Source organism: Artemia franciscana, chromosome 12, assembly GCF_032884065.1.
Source record: "Artemia franciscana chromosome 12, ASM3288406v1, whole genome shotgun sequence".
NCBI lineage: Eukaryota > Metazoa > Arthropoda > Branchiopoda > Anostraca > Artemiidae > Artemia > Artemia franciscana.
Genome location: NC_088874.1, coordinates 20,661,050 through 20,673,332, shown reverse-complemented (window position 1 = coordinate 20,673,332; position 12,283 = coordinate 20,661,050). Strand labels below are relative to the sequence as shown.

At 35.3% G+C, this 12,283-nt stretch overlaps 1 protein-coding gene across 3 annotated transcripts in view; it reads left to right on the top strand.

Moving 5' to 3' along the window:
- Nucleotides 1-11,741: 11,741 nt before the first annotated feature.
- Nucleotides 11,742-12,283, top strand: part of LOC136033824 (uncharacterized) — a 39,012-nt gene continuing 38,470 nt past the window's right edge. The window contains exon 1 of one of the 3 annotated variants that reach the window (XM_065714756.1): nt 11,742-11,854. The gene's annotated coding sequence lies outside the window, so the exon portion shown is untranslated. Of the gene's footprint in view, nt 11,893-12,283 lie in introns of all 3 variants that reach the window. The other 2 variants (XM_065714757.1, XM_065714755.1) reach the window with 2 other exon arrangements.

Below are 12,283 nucleotides of genomic sequence, written 5' to 3'. Positions count from 1 at the left end.
ATTCTTCTAGATACCCATTAGAAAAGAGTCAGGGGGGGTGACTGATGCTTAATCACTCTTCATATTGCAGAAAAATATTTTATTTGTAACATAAAAATCACATTCATATGCTTACGGGCACAAAAGGTGAAAACCTGGAGGAGCATCATGAGTGTCGTCAGGGAATTTCCAAGGAATGGGGGGCAAGTGTTACCAGGAACGCTTTTCATCGACGCTTAGGTGGAAATATCGCGTTTTAGGTATTTTTTTATACACTAAAAAAATATGTGGCATCAAGTAAGCTGCAACTTGTTGTCACAGTAACCAAAACCTTTTTATCACTATTCGAACAGCAATTTTTCAAAAATCTTTCAAACATTCTACGACCACTGTTTTGATAAGATCTCCCCCATTTACAGTACGTGAGATTTTCGGTGGTTTCAATGGTACAGTTTTTGTTTCGAACTGACACCATTTTGGAGGGGTTTCAGACTATTTTTTAAATTCCTGTAAATTTATCTTTGCAATACCCTTACCGTTAAGATTAGCCATTATTAGTACCAATAATCATTTGCAATAATCAGCTTTTCAAACCTATGATTACTATGGACCGTGGTTCGCCCTTTACAAGGCTGCACTTACTGCTGCAACCATTATAGTTTTTATATTATTACTACTGGTACTGCTACTAACAACTCACCATAGCCCCAAGCCACCTGATGCCAACACAGCTACGCACGCTCCTCCTCTATCCCAGTCAATTCAAAACTCCCTGTAAACCCTCTCAGGAAATTCTTATTTCCCTTAAATCTTTCTTTGACACCCTCCCACCCCAGCCGCGGACGACCTGCTTTCCATTTAGTCTTAGACGGTTGGCCAAAAAGGACAATCTTTGGAAATCTGTCATCGTTCATCCGCAGAACATGCCCTAGCCATTTCAATCTTTCTTTAGTTATAGCCCTAAAAAGCGGGATTGAAACACTCAAAAAGCCTGGAAGAACACTCTTTGAGCGAAAAATCAATATGGTAAACTAAATATTAAGATGAAGCGAATTCCAGAGGCTTCTAACGAAAACTTATCGCACATTAAAAAGTTTTTTAATTTTCAAACAAAAGCCAAATCCAGAGGCGACTTCAAAAATTTTCCACTCTTAGCGAGTTGTCTTTAGTCTGATGAGTTGCTTAGTGATCTTTTGCTATTTAACGTCGGGCATAGAACTAGATACTTAAGGGAAAGTCAAAGGTTATTATTTACAATAGGGTTACCTGTGAGGTCAACATGCTTCTTCACACAGATACGATGGGTACAATGCAGACCAAACTTGCAAAAGTCGGACATGTCTCGTTTGTATCCGTTCATAACAGCGTCTAAATCCTCATCATCCAGAAACTTGGTATTCTGCGCTGAATAGTACTTAGATTCAATAGATTTGGCTAATTAAATAAAAAAAACTAGTTTTTTAAACTGAAAGTAAGGAGCGATATTAAAACTTAAAACGGACAGGAATTACTCCGTATATGAAATGGGTTGTCCCCTCTGCAATCCCTTGCTCTTTACGCTAAAGTTTTTAATTGTTTTAAAAAGTAGAATTGTGACAAAGAATCAAACTTTAGCGCTTCCTCGCCTTGCGCTTCCTCAGTAAAATAACTAATACTGATTGGCATTCCATCTCTGTTTTCTTCAAGAATGAAATGACAATTTGTAGCCAGATCTGATTCGATTTTTCTAGAATATCTAGTCAAATTTTTGGGCTAACAAAGTTTTCATAGTTTGTGAATCTATCATTATTCAGGGAAACAGTTGTGTCTCTGGTTACAGCATTGACTGGATGACTTTTCCGACTAAGAGGAAAGTTTGTAGTCAAATCTAATTCCGTTCCACTGGAAGAACAATTCTGGTTTACATTATTCTGGATATTCATCTGGTTTGCAGAGTCCTCACTATTAGTCGACATATCCCAACCTAGATCAACAGATGTCTCTAGCGATAGCGCTTACTGGAGGTTCTTTTCCTTTTAGAGTGGGAGGGAAGTTTGCAGTCAAATTTAATTTTGCTTCTCTAGAAGAATCATTTAGGTTCATAGAATTCTGGATTCTGAATTCTGAGTTTACACACTTCACATTATCAGTCAATACATCATGATCTAGTACAACAGATGCATCCCTAATCGAAGTACTTACTGGGTTTCCTTTCCATCTTGGAATGGGAGGAAAATTTGCAGTCAAATCCAATCCCAATTCTCCAGAATAACTATTCAAATTCATATAATTCTGATCATTCATAAATACACCGTATTGTGCAGAAGTTGCTAGAGTTTTACTTGCGATCATAGCAGGAACTTCTGGAGTGAGCCTTCTCGACAAAGTGCATGCATCGCAATCTAATGAAACAGATAAATCTCTATTCGAAGGATTGACTAAATGTTTGTTTTCTCTTAGAGCAGGGGGAAAGTTTGCAGCCAAATGTAGTGCTGTTTCTCCAGAAGGACGATTGAGGAACACATCATTTATGCTATTCTTCAATACACCATGTTGTGCAGCAGTAGCTAAAGCTTTACTTGTAATGATTGCAGGAAATTCTGGACTAGGCTTTGTGGGTAAAGTCAATATGTCATAATCTAGAGCAACAGATGAATCTCTAGTAATGGTATTTATTGGATGTCCTTTTCCTTCACGAGTGGAAGAAAAGTTTGCAGTTGAACTTAATTCTGATTCTCTAGAGGAACTTCTCGGGTTCGTATAATTTTGGTTGTTCACAAATTCACCATTTTGTTCAACAGTACCTAGAGCTTTACGTTTTAGAGTGGTCTCTACGGAAGTAGAGAACAAAGGTTGGAAGAAGTACAAAACCGTCATTCTGAACACACTAAAACCTTTGCTAGGTAACATCTTGTGGAACCATAAAACTTTGCAGGGAAGGTCAGTTTCCATTCAACCAAGGACAAATTTCAATAGGGTATGCGGCTCTGGCCATCACAATGACTAATATTTTTCATTGCTTACATGCAAAAAAAAATGCAATACATTTAAAGACAAAAAAAGATCAGAAAGTAATCGAATGCTTTTCTTTTTACTTAGAATTCCGTTGCAGAAATATTAAAATATTTGGTCTTATTTTCAAAAATGGGAACAAACCAACAGATTTTGTTTTTAGAAAATGGAGAGGGGGGGGGGGAATTTGGGCAAATTTTTTTCAACAAGAGTTAAGAGCTAATATTGCACTTGTGACGAGGTCGGAAGAGCCAAGAGCTCATATGTCACGAGCTCTAGCAAAATTCTAAGAATTAATAAATTGATTTAAAAGGAAAATCAGAGGCTTAATACCGGTCAGGATTTAAAATAAGAGCTCTGAGACACGAAAACCTTCTAAATATTAAAATTCATTAGGCTCCGATCACTAATTCGTGCGTTAAAAATACCTCTTTTTTTCAATTCCTCTCCCTTCAACCCCCCAGATGGTCGAATCGGGGAAAACGACTTTATCAAGTCAATTTGTCAAGTCAATGACATGTCTACCAATTTTTATCGTTCTAACATGTTCAGAAGCACCAAACTCGACAAAGCACTGGACTCCCCCCGTAATTCCCCCAAAGAGAACGGATCCAGTCCAGTTACGTCAATCAGGTATCTAAGAAGTTTGCTCTTCAATTTTTTCTCTTCCTTAAGCCCCCCAAATGGTCGAATCGAGGAAGCGACTGTTATCAAGTCAATCTGTGCAGGTTCCTGACACGCCTACCAATTTTCATCATCCTAGCACGTCCAGAAGCACCGAACTCACCAAAGCACCGGACCCCCCAACTCCCCCAAAGAGAGCAGATCCGGTCCAGCTATATCAATAGAACTTGTGCTTATTCTTCCCATCAGGTTTCATCCCGATCTCTCCAGTCTAAGCGTTTGTCAAGATTTCCGGTTTCCAAGATTTCTGTTTTCCCTCTCCATCCCCCTATGTACCCGGATCCGATTCGAATTGAAAATGGAGCATCTGAGACATAAGATCTTTCTACGTATCAACTTTCATTACGTTCCGATCACCCATTCTTAAGATAAAGAGACCTAAATTTTCACATTTTCCAAGATTTCCGGTTTCCCCTCGAACTCCCCCTAGTGTCACCGGATCTTGTCGAGATTTTGAATAAGACCACTGGAGCACAAGACCCTTCTAGACATCAAATTTTATTATGATCTGAACACCCGTTTGTAAGTTAAAAATACCCCATTTTTTCTATTTTTCCGAATTAACTCCCCCAAAGAGGGCCAATCAGGTCTTGTTATTTCAATGACTTATCTAGGACCTAAGCTTATTCTTCCCACTAAGTGTCATCACGATCTCTCCACTCTATGCGTTTTCTAAGACTTTTTGGTTTCTTCCTCCAACTCCACCCAATGTCACCGGATCTAGTCAGGATTCAAATCAAGAGCTCTGAGACACGGGTCCTTCCAAAAATCAAATTTCATTAGGATCCAATCACCAGTTCGTAAGTTAAAAATACCTCGTTTTTCTAATGTTTACGAATTACCAAATTAGCCCCCCCCAATTCCCCCACAGAGAGCGGATCTGGTCCTGTTTTGTCAATCACGTATCTAAGACTTGTATTTATTCTTCCCACCAAGTTTCATCTCAATCTCTCCACTCTAAGCGTTTTCCAAGATTTCCAGTTCCCTCCACCTCCAACTCCCCCCAGTGATACTGGATCCGATGGGGGTTTCAAATAAGAGGCCTGAAATATGAGGTCCTTCTAAATAATAAATTTCATTAAGATTCAATCACTCGTTCGTAAGTTAAAAATAGTTCATTTTTTTCTAATTTTTCTGAATTACCCCCCCCCCCCCAACTGGCCCAAAGAGAGCGGATCCATTCAGATTATGTCAATCACGTATCTAGTATTTGTGCTTATTTTTACCACCAAGTTTCAAACCGAACCCTCCGCTCTAAGCGTTTTCTAAGATTTCAAGTTTCCCCCTTCAACTCCCCCCAATGTCACAAGATGCTCTGAGACACGATATCTTTCTAAATATCAAATTTCATTAAGATCCGATCACCCGTTCGAGTTTTATTTGCAACTGTTGGTTTTATTTTCTGAAGCTCGGTTTGGTTTTAGATCCAACTGTTGGCTTAATTGTCTGCAGCTTTGGGTTTAGTTGTACCCACCAAAAATCTATTAGTTTTACTTGCAACTTTTGGCTTTATCTTCTGCAGCTGTTGGCTTTGTTTTAGATTTAACTGTTGGCTTAATTGTCTGAAGCTTTGGGCTTAGTTGTACCCGCCGAAAATGTATTAATTTCACTCCCAACTGTTGGCTTTATTGTCAGCAGCTATTGGCTTTGTTTAATTTAGTTTAATATTCATTTCAATAGTCAGTGTAAGTTCTTTTCAAAACTAAAAGTTTATTTTAGACTAAAAAAATATTTTGAAATAGGGAATTTTGAAAAACTTGAAACTTTGGCAATCAAAAACGAAAAAAAATTAATTAAAAAAAACATTTCCGAAAAAGAAGTTTTCTAACGAAAAGCAAAGACCATATTAAACTTAAGATCAGAAGAAATAGAAACCTGCTGTAACTCAAACTCGTAACAAGCACAAAATTATCATTAAAGAATAAATAAAACCAAAAACAAACAGAAATAAAATGAATAATCATAACAAAAAAGCATACAACAGGTACTAATATAAATGAGTAAATAAATCCTCAAAACGAGTAAACCTCAATTGGAATATGCAAATCAAGGTTAAAGCGAAAACAAATATTTTCATATTGACGCATAAATGAAACCCAAGACAAACAGAAATTAAATGAGCAATCATTGCAAACAAAATAACAATTGGTATTAATATGAATGAGTAAGAAAATCTTAAAATGAGTGAAACGTGAATTGAATATGCAAAACCAGCTTGAAACGAACATCATTGGGAATTGTTTGAAACAGATAACGTCTGCATCGACGGGTAAGTAAACATTTAAGGAGAAAAGATACTATTTGTGTTTAAGCAGTCCAGAAAGACATAGGGAATATTTTCTAAGAGATTCAGATGTCTATTACCGTCATAGGGAGTGTTTTTTCTATGGTTGTTGTAACAAAACTTATTGCAAGCATAACATAAAAATTCTTTTACAATCTAATAATAAGGAAATTTGCTGTAAATCGAAAACTTGGAGTTATTGAATTCTGCTATTTCATAAATAAAACCCTATCCTAGCTATATTCCCTACCCCTTAACTTATGCACCCTGCCACTAAAATGTGATTTTTCAGAAATATGTATTTTCTAAACCCTTAACATAGCTTTATCGGAAGATTAAAGCAAATATAAAAACAAACTTATAGAAAGCAGAAAATAAAAAGTTATTAGATTGCATGAACAATCTAACAATAATGAAATTTGATGTAAATTAATAGCTTGGAAAGCTTTGAAGCTTGCTATTTAGTAGGTAAAGGCCTATTCTAGCTATATCCCCACCCTCCCTTAACCAATGCACCCTGACACTTATGTAGGTTTTTTAAGAAATATGTTTTTCCCCCTTAATATAAGCCTACCTTTTATCGAAAGGTTAAGGATAAATTAATATAAAAAACAAACTTATTGCAAGCACAACGTAAAAATTGTTATACAATCTATTCATAAGGAAATTTGGAGTAAATAGATAACTTTGAAAGTTTTGAATCCTGCTATTTCATAGGTAAAACCCTAATTTATATATATCCCCACTCGCTTTAACTCATGAATCTTGACACTAAAATGTGATCTTTTAAGAAAAATGTGTTTTTTAACCCTTTTCGAACCCTTTTAACCCTTTATAGCCTTTTCGAAGGACTAAGGCAAAATTGATATAAGAAAAACAAACTTATCGAAACCATAACATAAAATTTCCTATACAATCTAGTAATAAAAAAAAATGGTATAAATTAATAAATTGGAAAGTTTTGAATCTGGCTATAGCTAGAGTAGAATTTTTCTTATGAAATTGCAAAATACAAAACTTTTCAAGTTATCAATTTGCAACAAATTTCATTCCTATTAGATTGTATAAAGGTTTTATGTTCTGCTTTCATTAAGTTTTTCTTTAATTTTGCCTTCATCTTTCAATAAAGCTATTTTAAGGGCTAAAAAATATATATTTCTTACAAAATTACATTTTAGTGTTAGGGTGAATGAGTTAAAAGGAGTGGGGATATAGAGCAGGGTTTTACCTATAGAATAGCAGGATTCAAAACTTTCCAAGTCATCAATTTACACCAAATTTCTTTATTATTAGATTGTATAAAAAAATTTATGTTTGCAACATGCTTTTTTTTTATCAGTTTTGCTTTACTTTTTCAATAAAGGTATGTTATGCGTTGAAAAATACATATTTCTTAAAAAACTCGCTTTAGTGTCAGGGTGTATGAGCTATGGAAGGGTGGGAATGAAGCTATAGTAGGGTTTGACCTATGAAATAGCAAGATTCAAAGCTTTCTAAGTTAACAATTTACACCAAATTTCATTATTATTAGACTGTATAAGGTTTTTTTTATGTTATGCTTGCATTAAGTAGGTTTTTTATTTCAATTTTTCCTTAAAGGGAATCGTCTTGAAGAAAATGTCTTAAAAGCGTCTTGAAAAATGTCTTGTGGATAAAATTGGTTTCTAGGGGACCCCGACAGAATTTGTGGCTAGGAGCATGTTGGAAGTGACTTTTAGGGGGTTACACGTTGGAATTGGCTTCTATGGGGTTCATTGAAATGGAGTGAAAGAGGACCCCGGTACAGTTGGATGCTAGGACCCTGGTTCAGGTGGGGACCCTGAAGGTTTCCCCAACACCCTTGGGGTTTTTAGGTAAAAACATCCCCATATGACGCAACAGACATCTGCATATCTTAGAAAGCAATCCTTATGACGTAACATATACCTTCTGGAATGACGAATGAGGGAATAGGGCTCTCATTAGAAGCAGGGATAGGGCTGTCATTAAAAGCAGGGATAGGGCTCTCCTAGATTTAATTGAGGGGATACTATTAATGTTATTAAAATTCTGCCTTAGTAAGATTTGAGCATGGATCGAAAGTTATATCAATTACAGGAAAACTCTTCTAGTTAGAATGGCAAGCAGCATGCTGCATCTAGCAAGTAGAAATTTGATATCGATGTAGTTCTGCTGAGGTTTTTGCTTATTTAATGCTCTATTTTTCTATTATTCGGGCCAGAAATAACTGTTGAGCCCAAAAAAAGTTTTATCGAAAGCATTCGCTAATATTACTCAATCAGCAAAAAACTCATATAACAAAATCAGACGTAATGAAAATTCAAGGTAGGAAAAAAAAAAAACTAAGAATGGTACAAAAAAGAAAAGCTACTATTTTTGATCTATTCATATTTTCTATTGACATAATTTACTAAACTACCTTTCTATATTGCTTTACAAAGGACTATTTACACACGACTATGTTTACTATATTGCTTTGTACCGTTTTACAAAGGAACTCAGCCGTCCCTTCAGTTTGAAATTACCTAACACTATGCCTAAAACAATGTTTGATGTAAACAGAAGATTTGGCCGTTGGGTAATAAAGGAATTTTTTAGGAGTTTGTTTCACTAAGTTCACACAAATACATAAATAAAGGTAAAACAAACAAAAAATACAAAATGTACGAAAAAAAACAATGCTTAAGATATGAGCAGGCAAAACGCAAGAAAAATGTATATTTTACTGAAAATTGTTACCCGTTATTTGCAAGAAGTTCTCCCCACCAAGCGATTTGGCCACAACACGTCTTCTTTACTTCCCATTTTGAGCTCGTCAACTTAATCGATTCACCTTCTAAATAATAAAACAAATTTTGCAAATTTCTTCCGTATCTTCCTCCTTGGACAAAAAACCGGACTCTTGTTAAAAAATTCTCAGTTCCTGATATAACTTTGAAGTTGGAGATTCTTCACAGAAAACTCTCTAGTACAGCTTCTGCGCGCCTATCCCATCACCACCGTCTTATCCGTTTTTTTTTCGTTGACTATTTGTGTTTATTGTTTTTCTTTTTGTGCTTTTTTTATATTTATTCTTACTCCACCATATTTACTTTATGTATCGTGTGGGTGAAAAATAAAATTAATTAAAATTAATTCATCAGTAAAAAAAAAACAATCTTCACTAATTCTGATCACGACGAGGAATGCAACCTTGGTTGCTTCTTATTTATCTAAAATCAGCTCAAATTTATTTCAGTAGGTCTTTTGATTCTAGTAGTTGAAATATAAGACGATAAATACTGATTTCTGAACTCCTTGTGCGAGTATAGTGAGATAGACTCTTGGCTGATAGCAAAATTTTGTGGTGTTTGAAGCACTTTAAGAGTTTGCATTTCAGAATATTCTGTGCAGACGTCAGCCTATTACATTCAAATAGGCAACGGTTAATTGTTTCATTTTAAAATTACAAGACCTGCAAAGGGGGGAAGAGGGAACTGCGCCACTTGAATTAGGAAGCTGATATGAAAAGGCCTGAAAATTTAGCCCATTTGAGCCAGACACAATTCTATGATAAATCTTAGAAAGGTACTTATTGGGGAAAAGCGATAGGATTGGGTTATTCTTACTTAACAGTATCTGATAAACTACGGTGGTAGATATTTCTAACGGGGATTGGACTCCCACTTGACTGGTCAATACTTAAAGCATTTTTTTGCAATTTCATCCGCCTTATGGTTCCCAATTATACCTGGGAGGCTTGGTACATACTAGAGATAAGTTCTTATTCCTGTTGAAGTAAGACTATCAATAATGCTAAGACAGTGAAATGTGTCTATATCTATTTTATACTGAGAAGTTGAAGAAAGTAGCTCTAGGCTTGATAAAGAGTCAGAATAAACTATAAATTTTACTAATCAATAATCATAAATTCATTATTCATAAGGTACTCAAATGACATGATTATGTCATTTAACTCATCAGATATTAGAGACGCATTGCCATGCAATCTCTCACCCAAAGCAATATTAAGGGTTGGGATAAACGCTTCACTTGCCACTTTCTCATTCATTTTGGACCCATCAACAAAAATTTGGAAATATTTTTTATATATAAATGTATGAAGCTCTACAAAAATTTTTCTGGATCAAAGCAATGGGGGTAAGTTCTTTAGTCCACTTTGAAAAATAAGTATTTATTATGGGGGTAGACCAATTTCATGCCTACCAAAAGACGATTTCAAACAGTTTCAAACTAATTCCATGCCTACCTAAAGACGATTTCAAACAGTTCGTGGTCACAAACTGCAGAAAAGAGCGACCCGGCTCAATAGTGACCAAAACTCTAAAAACTGGAAATTTGCTACCAATAGTTACACGAAAAGAATTGATTTTTAGGCTGATTCTAAATATATAAGTTTCATCAAGTTTAGTCGTATTCATCAAAAGTTGCGAGTCTGAGAATGTTTGCCTTATTTTCAAAAATAGGGGTAAATACCTTCTAAAAGTCATAAGCGTATCAGAAAAGCCTACTGTAGAAGTTTCAAGCCCCTATCTGCAAAAATGGGGAATTTTGTATTTTTTGCCGGAAGACAGATCACGAATGCGTGTTTATTTGCTTGTTTGGTTGTTTTTTCTTAAGGTTGATCGCATCGACCTAGTGGTCCTAGAAAGTTATGAAAGGGCTCATTCTAATGAAAATTAAAAGTTCTAGTGCCCTTTTTAAGTGAACATAAAAATTGGAGGGCACCTAAACCCCAGCCCACACTCATTTTTTCCTGAAGTCACCCGATAAAAAATTTTAGATAGCCATTTTGTCCAGCATAGTCGAAAAACCTAATAATTGCGTCGTTTTTTGCGTCGAGAGGGGGTTGGTCGGGTAGAGGGATCTTAATAAGAAAATCTTTCCAAGGAGTAATTTATCTTGAGGGAAGATAGGGACAAAATTCAAGCTTTATTGTAAAGAACAAAGAATTAGAAAAGGGATGAACCCCCTCACAAACTCAATAAAAATATGCAAAAATAGATATTTGTTAGGTAAGTTAATTAATAAGTTACATATATTTATTACTAATAAAAATGTTCGTAAAAAATAAAAAGTTCTATTTGCCTTTTTAAGTAAACACCAATTGGAGGGCAATGGGCCTCTTCCTCCACCCCCTTTTTGTTATCAAAATTGTCGGAGCAAAACTATGAGAAAGCCATTTAGCCAGATGAAATTAATTTGGAAATTTCATTTTAATTATTCATGTGCAGTGAACCAAAATCAAAACATGTATTAATTCAAAAACGCTCAGAAATTAAGTAAAAAGAAAAAGAACAACACTTCGTTCTTGCACTAAAGTTCTGTATTGTTTTAAAAAGTAAAGTTGTGAGAAAGGGTCGAACTTTAACGTGCAGAGCAAGGCGTTGAAGAGGGAACAACCCCTTTCATATGTGGAATAATTTCTGTTCGTTTTATGTTTTAATGTTGCTCCTAACTTGCAGTTAAAAAAAATGTTTTTTTCTATTCAATCTTCTTGACAAAGCGTGTGTATTAGAAAGAACTTTAAGGTTTTGCTTACTGCTTGTGAGGATTTTGCTTACAACTTGAAAAATTTCAAGCATGAAATCCTATCTCCCTTAAATATTTTGTCACAATGATAAAGACCTTAAAAGATTTTTCCAAAATCCTATGCTTCTGAACATGACATTATATTTTTACTTATTTTTGTTCTCATCGGCTTTTCCGTGCGTCCTTATTTTGTAACCTACCCTTTTCTCGTCGGTATTCTCACGCGGCTAGGTTAAGGTTAAATATGCTTCCGAACATTGGACTCAGTCTCAGTCAATGAAGAAGCAGTGAATTTAACTATAGAATTTAATGTTTGGGATCTCTCAGGACAGTTTTATCAAAGTTAAAACTTTGACAGAGACGACTTCAAGCAGTAAATAAATTGTATATCATAATCTGATGTTTGATAAAATGTTTAATGGGTAAGACGTTAATATAGGCCAAGCTGCTCTTTGCTATCTTGGAAAGGGGTTAGGTTAGGAAAATTACACTTGTCTACATGGATGGGTCTGCAGACTAGATTATGTTCTGGGAAGGTATTTTAAGGTACCACATCTACTCCTTATCCCTCTAGAGGGCAGTTATCCTTAAATACCTGCTTCTTAAAAAGTTAATTTATGAGGGTTCAAAGATAGGCCTATGCAAATAAATATCCTAAATTCAGAAGAAAAAAGACGTTGATATGGCTTAAAATACACTAAAACAACAGGTATTGAATTTTCAAAACTAAAACCTGGGAAAAACAAAGTGATAACTGAGAATTAAAGTAGGATAAATGCTGAAGGCCCAGGCCCCTCTAGGCCTATTGTCAAA